The sequence below is a fragment of the Oncorhynchus gorbuscha genome, linkage group LG07, assembly GCF_021184085.1.
Source record: "Oncorhynchus gorbuscha isolate QuinsamMale2020 ecotype Even-year linkage group LG07, OgorEven_v1.0, whole genome shotgun sequence".
Lineage (NCBI taxonomy): Eukaryota > Metazoa > Chordata > Actinopteri > Salmoniformes > Salmonidae > Oncorhynchus > Oncorhynchus gorbuscha.
The window spans coordinates 2,010,560-2,026,096 of NC_060179.1; the positions used below are offsets into that span (position 1 = coordinate 2,010,560).

General features: G+C 37.7%; 1 pseudogene; it reads right to left on the reverse strand.

Annotated features, from left to right (window-relative positions):
* Positions 1-4,518: 4,518 nt before the first annotated feature.
* LOC124040464 lies at positions 4,519-15,322 on the reverse strand (annotated as a pseudogene).
* Between the last annotated feature and the right edge of the window lie 215 nt (positions 15,323-15,537).

Genomic DNA, 15,537 nt, shown 5'->3' on the forward strand with positions numbered 1-15,537 from the left:
TACACTCAACGGAACGACTTGATTAGTGTAGTGTCAACAACGCACCCACTGCCAGCTAGCCTACTTCAGCAGTACTGTATCATTTTAATCATTTTAGTCAATAAGATTCTTGCTACGTAGCTTAACTTTCTGAACATTCGAGACGTGTAGTCCACTTGTCATTCCAATCTCCTTTGCATTAGCGTAGCCTCTTCTGTAGCCTGTTAACTATGTGTCTGTTTATCCCTGTTCTCTCCTCTCTGCACAAACCATACAAACGCTCCACACCGCGTGGCCGCGGCCACCCTAATCTGGTGGTCCCAGCGCGCACGACCCACGTGGAGTTCCAGGTCTCCGGTAGCCTCTGGATTTGCCGATCTGCGGTCAACAAGGCAGAGTTCATCTCAGCCTATGCCTCCCTCCAGTCCCTCGACTTCTTGGCACTAACGGAAACATGGATCACCACAGACAACACTGCTACTCCTACTGCTCTCTCTTCGTCCGCCCACGTGTTCTCGCACACCCCGAGAGCTTCTGGTCAGCGGGGTGGTGGCACCAGGATCCTCATCTCTCCCAAGTGGTCATTCTCTCTTTCTCCCCTTACCCATCTGTCTATCGCCTCCTTTGAATTCCATGCTGTCACAGTTACCAGCCCTTTCAAGCTTAACATCCTTATCATTTATCGCCCTCCAGGTTCCCTCGGAGAGTTCATCAATGAGCTTGATGCCTTGATAAGCTCCTTTCCTGAGGACGGCTCACCTCTCACAGTTCTGGGCGACTTTAACCTCCCCACGTCTACCTTTGACTCATTCCTCTCTGCCTCCTTCTTTCCACTCCTCTCCTCTTTTGACCTCACCCTCTCACCTTCCCCCCTACTCACAAGGCAGGCAATACGCTCGACCTCATCTTTACTAGATGCTGTTCTTCCACTAACCTCATTGCAACTCCCCTCCAAGTCTCCGACCACTACCTTGTATCCTTTTCCCTCTCGCTCTCATCCAACACCTCCCACACTGCCCCTACTCGGATGGTATCGCGCCGTCCCAACCGCCGCTCTCTCTCCCCCGCTACTCTCTCCTCTTCCATCCTATCATCTCTTCCCTCCGCTCAAACCTTCTCCAACCTATCTCCTGATTCTGCCTCCTCAACCCTCCTCTCCTCCCTCTCTGCATCCTTTGACTCTCTATGTCCCCTATCCTCCAGGCCGGCTCGGTCCTCCCCTCCCGCTCCGTGGCTCGATGACTCATTGCGAGCTCACAGAACAGGGCTCCGGGCAGCCGAGCGGAAATGGAGGAAAACTCGCCTCCCTGCGGACCTGGCATCCTTTCACTCCCTCCTCTCTACATTTTCCTCCTCTGTCTCTGCTGCTAAAGCCACTTTCTACCACGCTAAATTCCAAGCATCTGCCTCTAACCCTAGGAAGCTCTTTGCCACCTTCTCCTCCCTCCTGAATCCTCCTCCCCCTCCCCCCTCCTCCCTCTCTGCAGACGACTTCGTCAACCATTTTGAAAAGAAGGTCGACGACATCCGATCCTCGTTTGCTAAGTCAAACGACACCACTGGTTCTGCTCACACTGCCCTACCCTGTGCTCTGACCTCTTTCTCCCCTCTCTCTCCAGATGAAATCTCGCGTCTTGTGACGGCCGGCCGCCCAACAACCTGCCCGCTTGACCCTATCCCCTCCCCTCTTCTCCAGACCATTTCCGGAGACCTTCTCCCTTACCTCACCTCGCTCATCAACTCATCACTGACCGCTGGCTACGTCCCTTCCATCTTCAAGAGAGCGAGAGTTGCACCCCTTCTGAAAAAACCTACACTCGATCCCTCCGATGTCAACAATTACAGACCAGTATCCCTTCTTTCTTTTCTCTCCAAAACTCTTGAACGTGCCGTTCTTGGCCAGCTCTCCCGCTATCTCTCTCTGAATGACCTTCTTGATCCAAATCAGTCAGGTTTCAAGACTAGTCATTCAACTGAGACTGCTCTCCTCTGTATCACGGAGGCGCTCCGCACTGCTAAAGCTAACTCTCTCTCCTCTGCTCTCATCCTTCTAGATCTATCGGCTGCCTTCGATACTGTGAACCATCAGATCCTCCTCTCCACCCTCTCCGAGTTGGGCATCTCCGGCGCGGCCCACGCTTGGATTGCGTCCTACCTGACAGGTCGCTCCTACCAGGTGGCGTGGCGAGAATCTGTCTCCTCACCACGCGCTCTCACCACTGGTGTCCCCCAGGGCTCTGTTCTAGGCCCTCTCCTATTCTCGCTATACACCAAGTCACTTGGCTCTGTCATAACCTCACATGGTCTCTCCTATCCTCCTATCCTCTCCTATGGTCTCTACTAATCTTCTCCTTTCCCCCTTCTGATGACCAGGTGGCGAATCGCATCTCTGCATGTCTGGCAGACATATCAGTGTGGATGACGGATCACCACCTCAAGCTGAACCTCGGCAAGACAGAGCTGCTCTTCCTCCCGGGGAAGGACTGCCCGTTCCATGATCTCGCCATCACGGTTGACAACTCCATTGTGTCCTCCTCCCAGAGCGCTAAGAACCTTGGTGTGATCCTGGACAACACCCTGTTGTTCTCAACCAACACCAAGGCGGTGGCCCGTTCCTGTAGGTTCATGCTCTACAACATCCGCAGAGTACGACCCTGCCTCACACAGGAAGCGGCGCAGGTCCTAATCCAGGCACTTGTCATCTCCCGTCTGGATTACTGCAACTCGCTGTTGGCTGGGCTCCCTGCCTGTGCCATTAAACCCCTTCAACTCATCCAGAACGCCGCAGCCCGTCTGGTGTTCAACCTTCCCAAGTTCTCTCACGTCACCCCGCTCCTCCGTTCTCTCCACTGGCTTCCAGTCGAAGCTCGCATCCGCTACAAGACCATGGTGCTTGCCTACGGAGCTGTGAGGGGAACGGCACCTCAGTACCTCCAGGCTCTGATCAGGCCCTACACCCAAACAAGGGCACTGCGTTCATCCACCTCTGGCCTGCTCGCCTCCCTACCACTGAGGAAGTACAGCTCCTGCTCAGCCCAGTCAAAACTGTTCGCTGCTCTGGCCCCCCAATGGTGGAACAAACTCCCTCACGATGCCAGGACAGCGGAGTCAATCACCACCTTCCGGAGACACCTGAAACCCCACCTCCTTAAGGAATACCTAGGATAGGATAAGTATTCCCTCTCTCCCCCCCTTTAAGATTTAGATGCACTATTGTAAAGTGACTGTTCCACTGGATGTCATAAGGTGAATGCACCAATTTGTAAGTCGCTCTGGATAAGAGCGTCTGCTAAATGACTTAAATGTAAATGTAAAATATCTGTATGGTTCTATAATTAAAACACATATTATATATGTATAGATCTAGAATGTTTTGTTATTCTAAAATTATAACACATGTTATTATATAGTTCTGCAATTAAAACACATTTTATATCTGTATAGTTCTACAATTAAAATACATATTATATCTGTATTGTTCCAGGTCTAAAACACATACAGTGGGGAGAACAAGTATTTGAAACACTGCCAATTTTGCAGGTTTTCCTACTTACAAAGCATGTAGAGGTCTGTAATTGTTATCATAGGTACACTTCAACTGTGAGAGATGGAGTCTAAAACAAAAATCCTGAAAATCACATTGTATGATTTTTAAGTAATTAATTTGCATTTTATTGCATGACATAAGTATTTGATACATCAGAAAAGCAAAACTTAATATTTGGTACAGAAACCTTTGTTTGCAATTACAGAGATCATACGTTTCATGTAGTTCTTGACCAGGTTTGCACACACTGCAGCAGGGATTTTGGCCCACTCCTCCATAATAATATATCTGTATGGTTCTAGAATGGTTCTAGAATTAAAAGACATAATATATCTGTATGTTTCTAGAATTAGAACACATATTATATCTGTACAGTTCTAGAATTAAAACACATATTATATCTGTATACTTCTAGAATTAGAACACATATTATATCTATATAGTTCTAGAATTAAAACACACTTTATATCTATATAGTTCTAGAATTAGAACACATATTATATCTGTATAGTTCTAGAATTAAAACACATATTATATCTGTATACTTCTAAAATTAAAACACATATTATATCTGTATAGTTCTAGAATTAAAACACATATTATATCTGTATACTTCTAGAATTAAAACACACTTTATATCTGTATACTTCTAGAATTAAAACACACTTTATATCTATATAGTTCTAGAATTAGAACACATATTATAGCTGTATAGTTCTAGAATGAAAACACATATTATATCTGTATAGTTTTAGAATTAAAACACATATTATATCTGTATACTTCTAGAATTAAAACACATATATCTGTATACTTCTAGAATTAAAACACACTTTATATCTGTATACTTCTAGAATTAGAACACATATTATATGTTTATGGTTCTAGAATTAAAACACACTTTATTTATATCTGTATACTTCTAGAATTAGAACACATATTATATGTTTATGGTTCTAGAATTAAAACACAATCTATTTGTGGTTCTAGAATTAGTACACAGCTACACACTTCACCTCTTTCTCTCCTCTCTTCACATTAGACATGGCCTCCATGGCCTGCTTGTTTTTGTTGGTGAGGTGCAGTACCTGGGAGACGTGGTAGGAATAGGTAGACATCTTAGTGCTGATGTATGGGTGTGTCCCTTCGGGGCCAGAGGGGGAACAGCGGAGCAGTCGGAACAGGTTTTTCCTGAAGTTCTGCCCCACAAAGCTGTAGAGGATGGAAACTGAAATGTGCTCCCCACCAGACTTGTCCTAGCCTGAAATCCATACCTGTTTTGTGCTAACATTCCACTCCCAGTACTTTGTGTCAAATGCCAAACATGTTGAGTCTACAAAAGTAGTGTAATAATAGCACAAACAGACTGGTTCCAGGCTAGATTTTTCCCAGTTGGCAACGGCATTCAAACCAGCGACCTTCCGGTTGCTGGCCCACCTATCTAACCTCTAGGTAGTCTCTTGTGGACAGACACATTTAACATCTGACGCAATTATGCAAAACTTTAGTTCTGTGTTTCTGAGATGAACCTCAAAACTACCTGTTGAGGAAGGCGATGCAGATGGTAAAGGGCCGTGTCGATGAAGTCCACCATCACACAGTTAGTTACAACCTTCAGCTGGGCCAGCAGATACATGAAGTGGAAAACCTGAGGACAGGAACAGAAAGAAAACATTCACGGAGGAACAGGATATTAACAGGATATCAACAGGATATTAACAGGATAATAACAGGATATAACAGGACATAACAGGATAATAACAGGATAATAACAGGATAATAACAGGATATCAACAGGATAATAACGTGATAATAGCAGGATATAACAGGATAATAACAGGATAATAACTGGATAATAACAGGATAATAACTGGATATAACTGGACAATAACAGGATAATAACTGGATAATAACAGGATATAACTGGATAATAACAGGATATAACTGGATATAACAGGATATAACTTGTAAGTCGCTCTGGATAAGAGTGTCTGCTAAATGACTTAAATGTAAATGTAAATGTATAATAACAGGATATAACTGGACAATAACAGGATAATAACAGGATAATAACAGGATATAACAGGATAATAACAGCATAATAACAGGATAATAACATGATAATAACATGATATAACAGGATAATAACAGGACAATAACAGGATAATAACAGGATAATAACAGGATAATAACAGGATAATAACAGGATAATAACAGGATAATAACAGGATAATAACAGGATAATAACTGGATAATAACTGGACAATAACAGGATAATAACTGGATAATAACAGGATAATAACAGGATAATAACTGGATATAACAGGATAATAACAGGATAATAACAGGATAATAACAGGATATAACTGGACAATAACAGGATATAACTGGATAATAACAGGATAATAACAGGATATAACAGGATAATAACAGGATAATAACTGGATAATAACAGGATATAACTGGACAATAACAGGATAATGACATGATATTAACAAGATATAACAGGATATCACTGGATAATAACAGGATAATAACAGGATATCAACAGGATAATAAGATAATATAACTGGATAATAACAGGATAATAAAAGGATAATAACAGGATAGTAACAGGATATAACTGGATAATAACTGGATAATAACAGGATAATAAAATGTTATAACTGGATAATAACAGGATATAACAGGATATAACTGGATAATAACAGGATAATAACAGGATATAAAAGGATAATAAAAGGATAATAACAGGATATAACAGGATATAACAGGATATAACTGGACAATAACAGGATAATGACATGATATTAACAGGATAATGGCATGATATTATCAGGATTTAACAGGATATCACTGGATAATAACAGGATAATAACAGGATATCAACAGGATAATAACAGGATATAACTGGATAATAACTGGATAATAACAGGATATCAACAGGATAATAACAGGATATAACTGGACAATAACAGGATATAACTGGACAATAACAGGATAATAACAGGATATAACTGGATAATAACAGGATATAACTGGATTATAACAGGATAATAACAGGATATGACTGGATGATAACAGGATATAACTGGACAATAACAGGATAATAACATGATATTAACAGGATAATGACATGATATTAACAGGATAATGACATGATATTAACAGGATATAACAGGATATAACTGTATAATAAAATGATAATAACAGGATAATAACAGGATATAACAGGATAATAACAGGATATAACAGGATAATAACAGGATAATAACAGGATATAACATGATAATAACAGGATATAACAGGATAATAACAGGATAATAACAGGATATAACAGGACAATAACAGGATATAACTTGATATTATCAGGATATAACTGGATAATAACAGGATATAACAGGATAATAACTGGATAATAATAGGATAATAACAGGATAATAACTGGATATAACAGGATAATAACAGGATAATAACAGGATAATAACAGGATATGACTGGACAATAACAGGATATAAGGATATAACTGGATAATAACAGGATATAACTGGATAATAACAGGATATAACAGGATAATAACAGGATATAACTGGATAATAACAGGATATAACTGGACAATAACAGGATAATGACATGATATTAACAAGATATAACAGGATATCACTGGATAATAACAGGATAATAACAGGATATCAACAGGATAATAAGATAATATAACTGGATAATAACAGGATAATAAAAGGATAATAACTGGACAAAAAGGATAATAACAGGATAGTAACAGGATATAACTGGATAATAACAGGATAATAACAGGATATCAACAGGATAATAAGATAATATAACTGGATAATAACAGGATAATAAAAGGATAATAACAGGATAGTAACAGGATATAACTGGATAATAACAGGATAATAACAGGATATCAACAGGATAATAAAATGTTATAACTGGATAATAACAGGATATAACAGGATATAACTGGATAATAACAGGATAATAACAGGATAATAACAGGGATAAATGATAATAAATGTAAATGCATAATAAAGGATAATAACTGGATATAACAGGACAGGATAAACAGGATAATGACATGATATTAACAGGATAATGGCATGATATTATCAGGATTTAACAGGATATCACTGGATAATAACAGGATAATAACAGGATATCAACAGGATAATAACAGGATATAACTGGATAATAACAGGATATAACTGGATAATAACAGGATATCAACAGGATAATAACAGGATATAACTGGACAATAACAGGATATAACTGGACAATAACAGGATAATAACAGGATAATAACAGGATATAACTGGATATAACTGGATTATAACAGGATAATAACAGGATATGACTGGATGATAACAGGATAATAACAGGATATAACTGGACAATAACAGGATAATAACATGATAATGACATGATATTAACAGGATAATGACATGATATTAACAGGATATAACAGGATATAACTGTATAATAAAATGATAATAACAGGATAATAACAGGATATAACAGGATAATAACAGGATAATAACATGATATTAACAGGATAATGACATGATATTAACAGGATAATGACATGATATTAACAGGATATAACAGGATATAACTGTATAATAAAAGGATAATAACAGGATAATAACAGGATATAACAGGATAATAACAGGGATAATAACATGATATAACAGGATAATGATAATAACAGGATAATAACAGGATAATAACAGGATAATAACAGGATAATAACAGGATATAACAGGATAATAACAGGATAATAAAGGATATCATGATAATAACAGGATGATATAACAGAACAATAACAGGATATAACTTGATATTATCAGGATATAACTGGATAATAACAGGATAATAACTGGATAATAATAGGATAATAACAGGATAATAACAGGATAATAACTGGATATAACAGGATAATAACAGGATAATAACATGATATAACAGGATAATAACAGGATATGACTGGACAATAACAGGATATAACTGGATAATAACAGGATAATAACAGGATATAACAGGATAATAACAGGATATAACTGGATAATAACAGGATATAACTGGACAATAACAGGATAATGACATGATATTAACAAGATATAACAGGATATCACTGGATAATAACAGGATAATAACAGGATATCAACAGGATAATAAGATAATATAACTGGATAATAACAGGATAATAAAAGGATAATAACAGGATAGTAACAGGATATAACTGGATAATAACAGGATAATAACAGGATATCAACAGGATAATAAAATGTTATAACTGGATAATAACAGGATATAACAGGATATAACTGGATAATAACAGGATAATAACAGGATATAACAGGGTAATAAAAGGATAATAACTGGATATAACAGGATATAACTGGACAATAACAGGATAATGACATGATATTAACAGGATAATGGCATGATATTATCAGGATTTAACAGGATATCACTGGATAATAACAGGATAATAACAGGATATCAACAGGATAATAACAGGATATAACTGGATAATAACAGGATATAACTGGATAATAACAGGATATCAACAGGATAATAACAGGATATAACTGGACAATAACAGGATATAACTGGACAATAACAGGATAATAACAGGATAATAACAGGATATAACTGGATATAACTGGATAATAACAGGATATAACTGGATTATAACAGGATAATAACAGGATATGACTGGATGATAACAGGATAATAACAGGATATAACTGGACAATAACAGGATAATAACATGATATTAACAGGATAATGACATGATATTAACAGGATAATGACATGATATTAACAGGATATAACAGGATATAACTGTATAATAAAATGATAATAACAGGATAATAACAGGATATAACAGGATAATAACAGGATAATAACAGGATAATAACAGGATAATAACAGGATAATAACAGGATATAATAACAGGATATAACAGGATAATAACAGGATAATAACAGGATAATAACAGGATAATAACAGGATATAACAGGATAATAACAGGATAATAACAGGATATAACAGGATAATAACAGGATAATAACATGATATAACAGGATAATAACTGGATAATAACTGGATAATAACAGGATATAACAGGATAATAACAGGATAATAACAGGATAATAACTGGATAATAACAGGATAATAACTGGATAATAACTGGATAATAACTGGATAATAACAGGATAATAACAGGATAATAACAGGATATAACTGGATATAACAGGATATAACAGGATAATAACAGGATATAAGATATAACAGGATATAACAGGATAAAGATAATGATATAACAGGATAATAACAGGATAAACAGGCCTTAAAGGATAATAAAGGATAATAACATGCTATTAATAATAACAGGATATAACTGGATAATAACAGGATAATAACAGGATATAACAGGATAATAACAGGATAATAACAGGATATAACTGGATATAACAGGATATAACAGGATATAACTGGACAATAACAGGATAATAACAGGATATAACAGGATAATAACAGGATAATAACAGGATAATAACAGGATATAACAGGATAATAACAGGATAATAACAGGATATAACTGGATAATAACAGGATATAACTGGACAATAACAGGATAATGACATGCTATTAACAAGATATAACAGGATAACACTGGATATAACAGGATAATAACAGGATATAACTGGATATAACTGGATAATAACAGGATATAACTGGATATAACTGGATAATAACAGGATATAACAGGATAATAACAGGATATGACTGGATGATAACAGGATAATAACAGGATATAACTGGATAATAACAGGATATAACATGATAATAACAGGATAATAACATGGATATAACAGGATAATAACAGGATATAACTGGAAATAACAGGATAATAACAGGATAATAACAGGATATAACAGGATAATAACAGGATAATAACAGGATAATAACAGGATATAACAGGATAATAATAATAACAGGATATAACAGGATAATAACAGGATAATAACAGGATAAATAACAGGATAATAACAGGATAATAATAACAGGATAATAACAGGATATAACAGGATAATAACAGGATATAACAGGATAATAACATGATATAACAGGATAATAACAGGATATAACATGATAATAACAGGATATAACAGGATAATAACAGGATAATAACAGGATAATAACAGGATAATAACAGGATAATAACAGGATAATAACATGATAATAACAGGATATAACAGGATAATAACAGGATATAACAGGATAATAACAGGATATAACAGGATATAACTTGATATTAACAGGATATAACAGGATAATAACAGGATATAACAGGATAATAACAGGATAATAACAGGATATAACAGGATATCAACAGGATAATAACGTGATAATAGCAGGATATAACAGGATAATAACAGGATAATAACAGGATAATAACGGGATAATAACAGGATAATAACTGGATATAACTGGACAATAACAGGATAATAACTGGATAATAACAGGATAATAACAGGATATAACTGGATATAACAGGATATAACTTGTAAGTCGCTCTGGATAAGAGTGTCTGCTAAATGACTTAAATGTAAATGTAAATGTATAATAACAGGATATAACAGGACAATAACAGGATAATAACAGGATAATAACAGGATAATAACAGGATAATAACAGGATAATAACAGGATAATAACATGATAATAACAGGATAATAACTGGATAATAACATGATAATAACTGGATATAACAGGATAATAACTGGATAATAATAGGATAATAACAGGATAATAACAGGATAATAACAGGATATAACAGGATATAACAGGATAATAACAGGATATTAACATGATATAACAGGATAATAACAGGATATAACTGGACAATAACAGGATATAACAGGATAATAACAGGATATAACAGGATAATAACAGGATAATAACAGGATAATAACAGGATATAACTGGATATAACAGGATATAACTGGATATAACAGGATAATAACAGGATAATAACAGGATAATAACAGGATAATAACAGGATAATAACAGGATAATAACAGGATATAACAGGATAATAACAGGATAATAACAGGATATAACTGGATAATAACAGGATATAACTGGACAATAACAGGATAATGACATGATATTAACAAGATATAACAGGATATCACTGGATAATAACAGGATAATAACAGGATATCAACAGGATAATAAGATAATATAACTGGATAATAACAGGATAATAAAAGGATAATAACAGGATAATAACAGGATAATAACAGGATAATAACAGGATATAACTGGATAATAACAGGATATCAACAGGATAATAAAATGTTATAACTGGATAATAACAGGATATAACAGGATATAACTGGATAATAACAGGATAATAACAGGATATAAAAGGATATAACTGGATAATAACAGGATATAACAGGGTAATAAAAGGATAATAACAGGATAATAACTGGATATAACAGGATATAACAGGATATAACTAGACAATAACAGGATAATGACATGATATTAACAGGATAATGGCATGATATTATCAGGATTTAACAGGATATTACATTTACATTTAAGTCATTTAGCAGACGCTCTTATCCAGAGCGACTGGATAATAACAGGATAATAACAGGATATCAACAGGATAATAACAGGATATGGATAATAACAGGATATAACTGGATAATAACAGGATATCAACAGGATAATAACAGGATATAACTGGACAATAACAGGATATAACTGGACAATAACAGGATAATAAAAGGATATAACAGGATAATAACAGGATATAACTGGATATAACTGGATAATAACAGGATATAACTGGATATAACTGGATAATAACAGAATATAACAGGATAATAACAGGATATGACTGGATGATAACAGGATAATAACAGGATATAACTGGACAATAACAGGATAATGACATGATATTAACAGGATAATGATATTAACAGGATAATGACATGATATTAACAGGATATAACAGGATATAACTGTATAATAAAATGATAATAACAGGATAATAACAGGATATAACAGGATAATCTGTTTAAAAGAATCAGTGGAAGAATTCCAAATAAATTCAGAGATAAAACTTTGAGGTTCTGCTGTATAAACCAAACAAGACCTGACTGTCTTCTCAAATGTCCTATTGTCGGATCTAGCAGGTGTGGAAATAATTTTATTCAATTAACGGTGAAAAGAGACTCACTGTATTGCACGCTCCCATGTGATCAACATATGTGACAATAGGATATATTTTCAACACGTCAGTCAGATGATGTGATAAAGACCTGATTGGTCGAAACATTATCAAATACATCTATCATATGGAAGCATACATAGAATGCAGTGTGTATTTGGTCAATAAGTATTTGGTCAATAACAAAAGTTTATCTCAATACTTTGTTATATACCCTTTGTTGGCAATGACAGAGGTCAAACGTTTTCTGTAAGTCTTCAGGTTTTCACACACTGTTGCTGGTATTTTGGCCCATTCATCCATGCAGATCTCCTCTAGAGCAGTGATGTTTTCGGGCTGTTGCTGGGCAACATGGACTTTCAACTCCCTCCAAAGATTTTCTATGGGGTTGAGATCTGGAGACCACTCCAGGACCTTAAAATGCTTATTTCGAAGCCACTCCTTCGTTGCCCGGGCGGTGTGTTTGGGATCATTGTCATGCTGAAAGACCCAGCCACGTTTCATCTTCAATGCCCTTGCTGATGGAAGGAGGTTTTCACTCAAAATCTCACGATATATGGCCCCATTCATTATTTCCTTTACATGGATCAGTCGTCCTGGTCCCTTTGCAGAAAAACAGCCCCAAAGCATGATGTTTCCACCCCATGCTTCACAGTAGGTATGGTGTTATTATGCAACTCAGCATTCTTTGTCCTCCAAACACGACGAGTTGAGTTTTTACCAAAAAGTTGTATTTTGGTTTCATCTGACCATATGACATTCTCCCAATCTTCTTCTGGATCATCCAAATGTTCTCTAGCAAACTTCAGACGGGCCTGGACATGTACTGGTTTAAGCAGGGGGACACGTCTGGCACTGCAGGATTTGAGTCCCTGGCGGCGTAGTGTGTTACTGATGGTAGGCTTTGTTCCTTTGGTCCCAGCTCTCTGCAGGTCATTCACTAGGTCCCCCCGTGTGGTTCTGGGATTTTTGCTCACCGCTCTTGTGATCATTTTGACCCCACGGGGTGAGATCTTGCGTGGAGCCCCAGATCGAGGGAGATTATCAGTGGTCTTGTATGTCTTCCATTTCCTAATAATTGCTCCAACAGTTGATATCTTCAAACCAAGCTGCTTACCTATTGCAGATTCAGTCTTCCCAGCCTGGTGCAGGTCTACAATTTTGTTTCTGGTGTCCTTTGACAGCTCTTTGGTCTTAGCCATAGTGGAATTTAGATTGTGACTGTTTGAGGTTGTGGACAGGTGTCTTTTATACTGATAACAAGTTCAAACAGGTGCCATTAATACAGGTAACAAGTGGAGGACAGAGGAGCCTATTAAAGAATTAGTTACAGGTCTGTGACAACCAGAAATCTTGCTTGTCTGGATTTTTTTTCTCATTTTGTCTGTCATAGTTGAAGTGTACCTATGATGAACATTACAGGTCTCTCTCATCTTTTTAAGTGGGAGAACTTGCACAATTGGTGGCTGACTAAATACTTTTTTACCCCACTGTATCTATAGAATGCAGTGTGTGTAGAGGGAGTATCTTCAGAATGGAGTGTGTGTGTGGAGAGAGAGTCTCCTCCCACCTGGTGGGGCACCCAACACAGGAAGAAAACTAGGACAGCCGACGCCAGTATCCTCAACACCTCATCGTCTCTCGACCGGGTGGTCTTTTGGATGCTCCGCGCCCTGACCAAGGCTCCACCAATCAGGCAGTAGCAGGTGATGATGATGAAGAAGGGAAACAGGAACCCAAGGATGCTCTTCATCAGGCTGATGGTGAGGAGGAGGTGCCTGGAGCCCTGAATTATTTATTTAATTTATTTGTGAATAGTGGTGGGCTGCTCCAGATGGAGACCGTATTAGATGGTTGGGATACAAACACAATGAGACTTCACACTCAACAGAAAAACTGTCGTAGCACCAATTACCACAATATCAACATTTTCCTGTTTAAGAGTCACTCAATGAAGAAATAGCCCTAATCATGTCAAACCTCAGGGTGCAGTACGTGGTGATGTTGTAGTTGGTGATGTGCATCAGGACTCTGGGTCGTGGGGACGGACAGCAGGAGGGCGAAGAGCCAAACCAGGACGCAGGTGATACGGGCGTAGAGCACAGTACGGCGCTGCCGCGACCTCACTGGGTGGACGATGGCCAGGTAGCGGTCGATGCTGAGCGCGGTGAGGAAGAAGATGGAACTGTAGAGGTTGAACATAACCAGGCTAGCGCTGGCCTTACACAGGAACCCACCGAAGGGCCAATGGTAGCCTGTGGCTGTGAAGGTGGCCCACATGGGCAGGGTGATCAGGAAGGTAAGGTCTGAGATGGCGAGGTTGAGGACGGACACGTTGGCCACTGTCTTCAGCTTCATGTAACGGTAGATGACCGCCACCACCATGCTGTTCCCCACCATGCCGATGACAAAGTTACAGCCGTACACTACCGGGATCAGGGTGAAGATGAAGTTGTGCCTCCCGGACATGCTGCAGTTCAGAAGGATACCTTCTCCTCCCGCTGTATAGTTCTCCATGGTTTACCAGCTGAATCCAGGTCCCAGGGCAACCAGTCAGTACTGTTATAGAAACACAACGACAGGAGAGGAGCCCTATAGTTCTCCATGGTTTACCAGCTGAATCCAGGTCCCAGGGCAACCAGTCAGTACTGTTATAGAAACACAACGACAGGAGAGGAGCCCTATAGTTCTCCATGGTTTACCAGCTGAATCCAGGTCCCAGGGCAACCAGT